Source organism: Gordionus sp. m RMFG-2023, chromosome 1, assembly GCF_954871325.1.
Source record: "Gordionus sp. m RMFG-2023 chromosome 1, tfGorSpeb1-WG-v2, whole genome shotgun sequence".
NCBI lineage: Eukaryota > Metazoa > Nematomorpha > Gordioida > Chordodea > Parachordodidae > Gordionus > Gordionus sp. m RMFG-2023.
This window is the reverse complement of record NC_088775.1, coordinates 57,588,544-57,598,207: the sequence shown is the minus strand read 5'-3', so window position 1 is coordinate 57,598,207 and position 9,664 is coordinate 57,588,544. Positions and strand designations below refer to the sequence as shown.

At 26.7% G+C, this 9,664-nt stretch overlaps 1 long non-coding RNA gene across 1 annotated transcript; it reads right to left on the bottom strand.

The window, feature by feature from the left end:
• Positions 1-5,106: 5,106 nt before the first annotated feature.
• Positions 5,107-5,385, bottom strand: LOC135932060 (uncharacterized). The gene is made up of 3 exons (XR_010570695.1): positions 5,336-5,385; positions 5,230-5,295; positions 5,107-5,188 (listed from the first exon to the last, which is right to left on the bottom strand). It is a non-coding gene; the product is annotated as an uncharacterized LOC135932060 (long non-coding RNA).
• Positions 5,386-9,664: the final 4,279 nt, after the last annotated feature.

Sequence of the window (9,664 nt, the reverse complement as noted above, 5' to 3'; positions counted from 1 at the left end):
AGCTATAACACAGGTTTTAACAACCTACCGATTGGGAGAGCATAGCTCTACAGGGAGATCTCCTGCCAAAATTATGTTTGGACAATTGAAAACAAGTCTGGATTGGATCCGACTAAATGCTGAACACGAAATAATAAAGGCCTATGATAGACAAAGCCATCATCATAATTTACATTCAAAGGAAAGAGAGTTTGAAATTTCACAACCTGTATGGTTAAATAATGAAAATACCAATGGTTGGAGAGAGGGAGTAATTAAAGAAAGGATAGGACTTTATTCTTATATTGTTGAAACATCCGGGAAAACATTACGGAAGCATGGAGATCAGTTCAGAAATCGTTTAGTTTTCCCAAATCGAGAAAGTTCTTTGGAAGTTACAGAAATGGTTGTGCCAGTGAATGAAGCAAATACAAATACCACATTACGTTGTTCATCAAGAAACCGTAAACCTACAAAGAGGTTTATTCAGGGGCGTCGCTAGCCTTTTTCAGGGGGCTCAACTATTATATTTTTTAAAAATTTGGAAACTCTGAATAATTATTCTGAATTTCATATTTTGTCATTTATTATATTATGCATACAAAATAAACTAGCATATAAATAATTAAAACAATATAAGACTTTTCTAAAAATATTATTTTTTAATACAAAATAAAATCTATTTATTACAGTATAAAATATTTTCGATTGCTGATATAAAAAAAAAAATTTTTGCGTCTAACAAGTGATAAAAAAGGTTAATTAATTCATACATATGCCTCAATTGATAATGGTTTTTAAAAATATCACATTATAAAATTAGCAACTTACATTGACAAAAGGTCAAGAAACTAATCTATCACTCTGTTACCATTTTTAGGCAATGTTTTATAGAATAGACTAATATGAAAAAATTTAAAGGCCTAACCAAATCAACAATTCTTGGAGAAGAGAATATAAACGACCAATCCAAATCATAAAACTATATGGTGGTTAGAGCTTCCTCTGACATGATGGAAGCTAGATAAGTAATTGAGAAAAAAATTATTAGATATTAAATTTCTAAAAGATTATCTTCCATTTTTATGGTATATAAACAACTACACAGTTGACCATTATTGCTTATAAAATATGCAATCATATGCTACCAGCTGTAATAATAATCTTAAATTACATAGCAACACAAATAATAGATGCTGGTTAATTTTCTACATTTTTCACCTTTATTTATTTTACCTTTTTTAAAAATTAATTATTTGCTACTACATTTTGACAACATATCATATCAGTAAATATTCAAATAAAGTAACCCATGACCGAAAAAAAAATTTGATATCTTTAGAATAAATTATGCAAATGTATGGAAGCCTTAAGTTATTTACAAGGCAGGGATGCCATATTAGAAATGAAACATTTTAAAATAAGAAACAGAGTGTTAAGATTTTATATATTATTGTCGCACCACCTCTAGTTGGTATATTTTATCTTAAAATAGTAGTAGTTTGTAATAATATCAAAAATATACTAGTAATAAAAATTTAACTCAAAACTGTTTTTCAAATAAGAAAAAAATAGCTTTCCTAAATACACGTAAAAAAGAGAAGAAAAGTTATCTAATTTATTACATCCATTCTTGGATAAATAAAAAATGTTAAATTTTTAAAAATATTTCTAAATAAATAGATGGCGTTAAATATTTAAAAGCAATTTATTATTTATATTTATAATCAAAAGCATTTATTAGTAAAATTTATTAAAATATTAACTGTAATATATTATATAACTGTCAAATACGTCTGTAAAAGTGGCATTTAACCTAATATTTTATAACCAATTATATCTAATAGAGGATTATAAACTATATGTTTACTTACTTTTTATAAATAAATCTCTTATACTTATTTGAATTTGGACCTTGAAAATAATTTTAAGAAGAGGCATGGTAATTAAATTTAAATATCAATAATATAGTTGATTTTTATTTTGAACTCGGTTAATTACAATATTAAATTTGTTAATTTTCAATATTTAATTAGGGTATAATAATTTAAATAATAAAAGTCAATAAAGCTTCAACTGTTAAAGCTAAATTAATATATAGTGAGTGATATTAATATTCTATTTTTAACACAGAATTTGATTGCAAGCTGACATAGTGAAAATATAATTTATAAGTATTAATCTAATCTAATAATTAAAATAGTATTAATTTAAGAGTAATTTAGATAGACTTATTAATTTTTAAATTATGAAATTAAATCTATATATTATTCAATAGAATTATAAAAGAAATCATTCAGTGGGCAATCAAAAATATTTATTTTTAAATCAAAAATATTTATTTTTAGTTCAAGGGGATATTAAGGAGCCATTAAAAAAAAATTTTTTGCTTCAGGGACTCGAGCCTCTGCGCGCCCTCCAACCTAGCGACGTCACTGGGTTTATTGAAGAAATCTAACTTTAAAATGTTTGAAGGAAATGTAATAAATTAATAAAATATTATTTATAGATATTATATATAAAAATAGAATGGAACATTCGAAAAATTAATTAATAAAATTTGATGTGATTATTTTAAAATAAATTGAAATAAAAAGTAGTAATCGTTTATTATAAATTAGTAGTCGTATTATTACACAATCCTTATAAATAACTCTTTCTTTATTTTTTCCCCTCCCTTAATAAATTTATTTATCACTAAATTCTATTATTTCATTCTTTTCTTCCTATCTCTATTACCTATTACTATTAACCACTATTTCTCAAAACCTTATCAATTCCTTTAATTTATTTTTTTAATATTTATATAATATAATAATTTATACCTTCTTTTTTGGTTAATGATGCTTGGTACCTTAAGGTACCATCTATCAAATTTGAATTTTGTTCATTTTTCATTTGGATAGGCACTACCAAATATATTTATAATATATATTTGAAAAATCGTGATTATTGGAAAGCCTTTATGGTCTAGTAACAAGAGCTTGGTTTACTTATCCCATGCTCCCGGGTTCGAATCCCCTAAATCATCATGTTTTTTTTCTTATTCTAACTTGGTGGTTCCATCCTTGGGGGGATAATATATAGGAGGCCGGACTCGACCACGTGATTCCGTATTAATATATTAAATAATAAAGATCTTATTACATTTTAATAAATTTTGGTCGGTATTTAGCAAATTAGGTTTTGGTATTTATAATGTATCCATACATTCACTTGGTAGTAAGCATCATTAACCTCTTTTTTCACCTTTTTAGTCTTATATTTTCATTATCTTACAACAAATTAACCTTAATCTTAATAACATTACATTCATTATGTTATTTTTTAACCTTAAACTAAATTATCTGCCTTTTCCTTTTTCTTCTATCAATTTATCAAATCGTCTGCTTCTTTTTCTTTTTCTTTTACCTAACAAATACTAAATCTTAATTTTTCTAAATTTAATCTAAAAATCTTTTTTCAAATTACCAATTTTTTTCCTTTTAGTCTACACTTCTATTATCTATATCATTATTACTTGTTTCTTTTTTTATACATATCACCTTTTTTTCTTACTAAATATAAATTTCTAATTCTTACCCTACTATTAAAATATATCTTTATCAACTCAGTGGATACTAGCTTTATCCACAAGAGATCAGGGGTGTCGCTAGCCTTTACAATCTCAGGAGGCTCAACTAAAAAAATTATATGGGGGCTTCGCCCCCCATACCCTCTAATTTGCGGGCCTTCGGCCCGCTTTTGTCCAGCCTTCGGCCGGGTTATATATTAATATATTTTTAAAAATTACTAAACTCAAGTTATTCTTATTTTCATATTTTGTTTTTATTATATTATGCGTACAAAATAAACTAGAATATAAATAATTAAGACTAGAATATTGATCATTAAGACTAGAATATAAATATCATTAAGACTAGAATATAAATATCATTAAGACTAGAATATAAATAATTAAGACTAGAATATAAATAATTAAGACTAGAATATAAATAATTAAAACTAGAATATAAATAATTAAAACAATACATTTCTACAAATTTTTCAATACAAAATAGATTTACTACAGTATAAAGTATTTTAAATTGCTGATATAAAAAATTTCGCGTCTAAAGAATTACAAGTGATAAAACCGATTAATTAATTTATACATATGCCTCAATTTTTTATGTTTTTAAAAACCCCATAAGGCAATATAATTCTAAGCAAATAACATTAACAAAAGGTCATGAAACTAATATAACTCTCTCTTACCATTTTAGACAAAGTTTTATAGAATGGACTAATAAGGAAAAATTTATAGGCCTAACCAAATCAACAATTCTTGAAGAAGAGAATATAAACGACCAATCCAAATCATAAAACTATATGGTGGTTAGAGCTTCCTCTTAGATGACATGATGGAAGCTAGATAAGTAATCGAGAAAATTAATGTGAGAATTAAATTTCTAAAAGATTATCTTCCATTTTTAATCCTATATAAACTACTGGACAGTTGATCATTGTTGCTCATCTTAATTATGCAATTAGCAGGTTTGGAATGATAAAAATGTTATTGATTCATTTGGAAAGGTAAAAATGTTATTAATTCATTTGGAATGGTAAAAATTTAATTTTTAATGTATTATTTATTATATTTAACAGGTTTGGAATGGTAAAAATGTTATTGATTCATTTGGAAAGGTAAAAATGTTATTAATTCATTTGGAATGGTAAAAATTTAATTTTTAATGTATTATTTATTATATTTAACAGGTTTGGAATGGTAAAAATGTTATTGATTCATTTGGAAAGGTAAAAATGTTATTAATTCATTTGGAATGGTAAAAATGTAATTTTAAATGTATTTATTTATGTTATTATAAGATTCAATTTCTACAGCAAATTAAGAAGCATTTTATTATTCAAATATAGATTATTTATAATGTATAAGACAAATATTTATTATTTAAAATGTATAAAACAAAGAAACATGATTAAAATAAATATAAATTATTCAACATATATAAAACAAATATAAATTAAATATTATCAAATACATTTGAATTGTATACTAATTTAATATAAGCTGATGATTTATCAGCAAACTCTAATTTATTAATAATATCATTATTATATTGTGTAGTCAGCTTTTCCAAATTTCTTTCTTTTAGGATATATTTGGAATTTGTTTTTTTAGAGTCATTCCTATGAGGTAATATAATGCCTAATAATTAAATGATTATAAAATTTGATAACTTGTTAAACTTGATATGGCATTAAGAGGTTGCATGTTAGGTGTTACTAGGGGTTGAGATTGAGCAAATATATTACCTAAAAGTAATGAATAGAAAAAGATAATAATTAATGATACTAGTTAAAGTTGGTTGAGAGTTTGTGACAAAGAACTGAGACTGAGTAAACATATTGTCTAAAAAAAATTGATTATAGAAATTTTATTTTGTGAAACTTGATATGGTATTAGCAGACTGCATGTTGGGCATTGCTAGAATTTGAGATTGAGTAAGCTGATAGTCTAAAACTATATTTATTTTAAAAATCTAATATTTTATGAAACTTGATAATGAAGGTTAGGTTGTATAATTTGTTGAGATAATTGGAATTGAGTTATTGGTTGACTATCAGACATAAGTAGAAGATTATTGACTAAATAATAGGTGTTATAGTGAATTATCTATAAAAAAAACTTACCAATAGGGGATTTACATTGTTCTAAGGTATGATCCTGAGTTTATGTGAACTTACTGATTGACAAATACCCCCTACAGAACAACTTTTTCTTCTACATCGGTAATATGATTTGGAATTAATTACTCTATGCAATGTATATTCCAAATCATTAAAACATAGAATATCATGTCCTCTTTTGGATTTTTTATTAGTAATTTTGTTTTCTAAAATTACATTACTAAATTGATTATATCTAGATTGTTAACATCAGGGGCGGACTGGCCATAAGACCAGGTGGGCATTTTGCCCACGAGGCCGCGTTAAATGTCGATTTTTGAGGCCGATCAGAGGAAAATATCAAAAAAGAGGCCGATTAGAAAAAAAATATATTATTATGTTCACATTATTTACTATTTATTTATTTTTAATGATATTTCTATGATTTGAATATCACATTCCTTGACAATTGTCATGTCGTTTACTATAATTTAATGCATAAAATACCAGTAACGTGGCTTGACGCTATACATCATTACCTCGTTTTTTTCTTTGCTTTTTTTCAAATGAAATAAAAACGCTTCCGTTTGAGTAGAGTGAAAGCTAAGTTTTGATTAATTCATTACATTGCATTTTTATACATTGATTTATGGTAGAAATAATATAGCCAACATTTCTTGTTCTTAATTCATTGAAATCAAATAAAATCCAGGTCGGTGAATCAGATTAAAGGATGGATGCTTGGGTAAAACAGAATAATTTATCTGGCCAAAATAAGTTGAGAAAGCTGCAAAAAATTTCTCGATCTAGAAAAGGCCTTCGATAGAATCCCGGAAAACTTATCTGGTGGGCGCTACGCCACAAAAGGTTCCCGAAAAATAGATAAGAATAATATAGGATATGTATATGGGCCATACAACAATGGTCCGTAGCACAACAGGTACTTCAGCAGGCTTCACAATAGCCGAAGGAATTCATCAAGGATCGGCTCTCAGCCCACTTCTCTTCATTACAGTAATAGATGTATTAGCACAATCTATACCTCAAACAGTCCTGTGGAATATGATATTTGCAGATGATATTGTGATACATGCCGAATCCAAGGATGAAATGAAAGAAAGATTAGTGAATTAGATAAATATCCTAAAAAAGCACGGACTAAAAGTAAATAAAGAAATGACGGAATATATGGTGATAGGAGGAGATGAAACAGAGAGTATTGATATAAATGAATGGCAGATATCGGCAATTGAAAGCTGCAAATATTTGGGCTCCACTATACAAACAAACGGCAAAAAGAGATAAAGAGTAAAATTAATCATGGGTGGTTAAAAGTGCTATTTGACAAAAGAATCCCACACAATTTATAGGGAAAAATTTACAGTTCCATAATACAACCAACTATTCTATATAGTTCGGAAATATGGCCAACCAAGGAATCAGACGAGAAAAGTCTACAAACTATGGAGGTGAGAATGCTGAGGATGATTGCTGGAGTAACAAGAAAGGATAAAGTGCGCAGTACAAGAATACTAAGTAGTTTAAAGGTAGACTAAGTTAATGGTAAACAGACTTAGGTGGTATGGGCACACAATGAGAAGGTCTATGAACTACATAGGAAATAAGGTTGAGAGCTTGGAAGTGATGAGCAAACGTAAAAGAGGAAGGCCAAAACTTCAATGGGGCCATAAAGTTAGAGCCAATATAAAGAAGTATAAATTAGATATAAGAGATTGTATGAATAACATAAAGTGGAGAGAGATGTTGAAGGAGCTTACCACCAGAAAAGGTGAAAGCTAAAGAGAAAAAAAAAGAAAAAAGAAGGAAATTATGCCAGGCTCTAAAGGAATGCCAGAAAAATAATTTAATGATATACCCCCTTTTAAAATGTTTAACTATTTAAAATTTAGATTGCAAATCTTATATTGCTGAGGATATTCAGCAGATAGAATAATTTTTAATTTCCTCTTAAAATGTGTGGAAAATCCTATGAGGTTGGGAAGTAGGATTTCAGGATTTCTATCTTGATGACATAAATAGTAAAGATATATATATTGCGTGTTAAATTACGTAACGAATAATGTTCATTTGCCAGTGTACTCAAAGATATGGTAGCAGAATAAATGAAATGGAAGATGATCGTATGAACAAGTGAGGAGTCAAATGAAGAAGAAGGAATATTACAATATCATAATAACTCAGAGTGTGATAATAAGTGTAACAAATGTTGAATATGCGCGTATGAAATTTTTAAAAGATGCAATATGCATACAAGTGACACTAATTTATTGGCATATGAATACATTTTAACTTTGTCATTTACGCAAATTAATTGCGAGAAAACATTTAGTAAATTAAAAATTACAAAAATAAGCTGAGATCTAATATTGACCAAGAAAAATTAAAAGCGTTTTTAATGATGTCAGTTGAATGAGAATCATTGGCGCAGATTGAACTAGAAGATATTCCTGTATATTTGCGTAAAGGTTCAAAATTAATGAGAGATTTATTAACGTAAAAATTATATATTTCCTTAATTCTTTTATTTGAATTTTATTAATATCTATTTACAATATGATCGGTGCCTGATTTTATAAGTGCAGCAATTTTATACGCTGTAGTATTGTATAACTGCAATAATTATATGTGTAAAATTAATAGATTTGATATATTAAGTATGTATTTTTATATTTAACAGATGTATGATTTGATTTTATAGTGCAATATCGTTATAAATTTAATATAAAAAAATATATATGTGCAATGAATATTATTTTATATTGGTAGTGAATATGATTTTAGATGTGCATTTTTTAAAAATAAATTATAAATACTATTCTTTTTTTTACTAAAAATGTAAATCTTTTGAACTTATTTTCAAAAATAAGAAGTAATAAAAATCATGTAAATCGAAGAAGCCATATAAGGGAAGGGGGCGAAGCCCCCATATTAATGAGGCCGCTATAAAAAAATGCCCACGAGGCCGTAGCGTCGCCAGTCCGCCCCTGGTTAACATTGAATTATATTGGGATTAATTCTTTTCTCAAGAAGAATTGTGATATTGTTTGATACCGTTTTAATTTCCATTACAATGATTATAAATAAAAATATTTTTAAACTATTACTTTTCCCGCACTTAAATGAACCAATCACAGAATTGGACGAAACTTTACGATGAAGTGTCCATACGATCATAGGCACGGAAATCAACTCATATCAAAATCTAGTATGTTAGATATATTGATAAAGCAAAAACACCTAAAATCTTGGAAGAAATTATGTTTGGAAGAAATTATGCAAATATATTGAAGCCTTGAGTTATTTACAATTTAAGTGTGCCAAATTAGAAATGAATAATTTGGGAGCTAGAAAATAAGTACCATAGTGATATGATGAAAGCAATTAAGATCTTATATATTATTGTATTGTCAATGTATTCAAATATTTTTAATTAAATTTTTCAGAAACTTTGGTCATATCAAAAGAAAGCATTTACTGTTTTTTCTGATTTTTTCCTATCTCAAAAAGAATTTTTTTATAAGCACCATGTCTTTTAGCTAATTTTGGATATGAAAAAAAAATTTATAAAATAAATATTAAACGATATATTTACTCGCAGATACTAACGCCTAAAATTGCGTTTCAAAAATTATAAGGTTAAATTATTTATAAAATAAGTTCACTACGCCGGCTAGTCATTATTGCATATTCATCTATAATGTGATCTATAGGAATGATATTAATAATATTTTTTTCTATGCTCAATAGAGCTAACAAATTTAATCGTTCCTGACCCATTGTCGATCGAAGATATGTTTTCACCTGTTTCAATTCTGAAAACGATCTTTCACATGAGCAGGAATTAAAAGATATAGTTAACGCAATTTTAAGGCAATTAAATATACGAGGGAATATATCTATGGGTAAGATTTTTAACAAATCTATTATTGATTTATACGTAGATTCGTGTTTTTTATTATAGGTTAAAATATAAGCCTTTAATATTATGTATTCT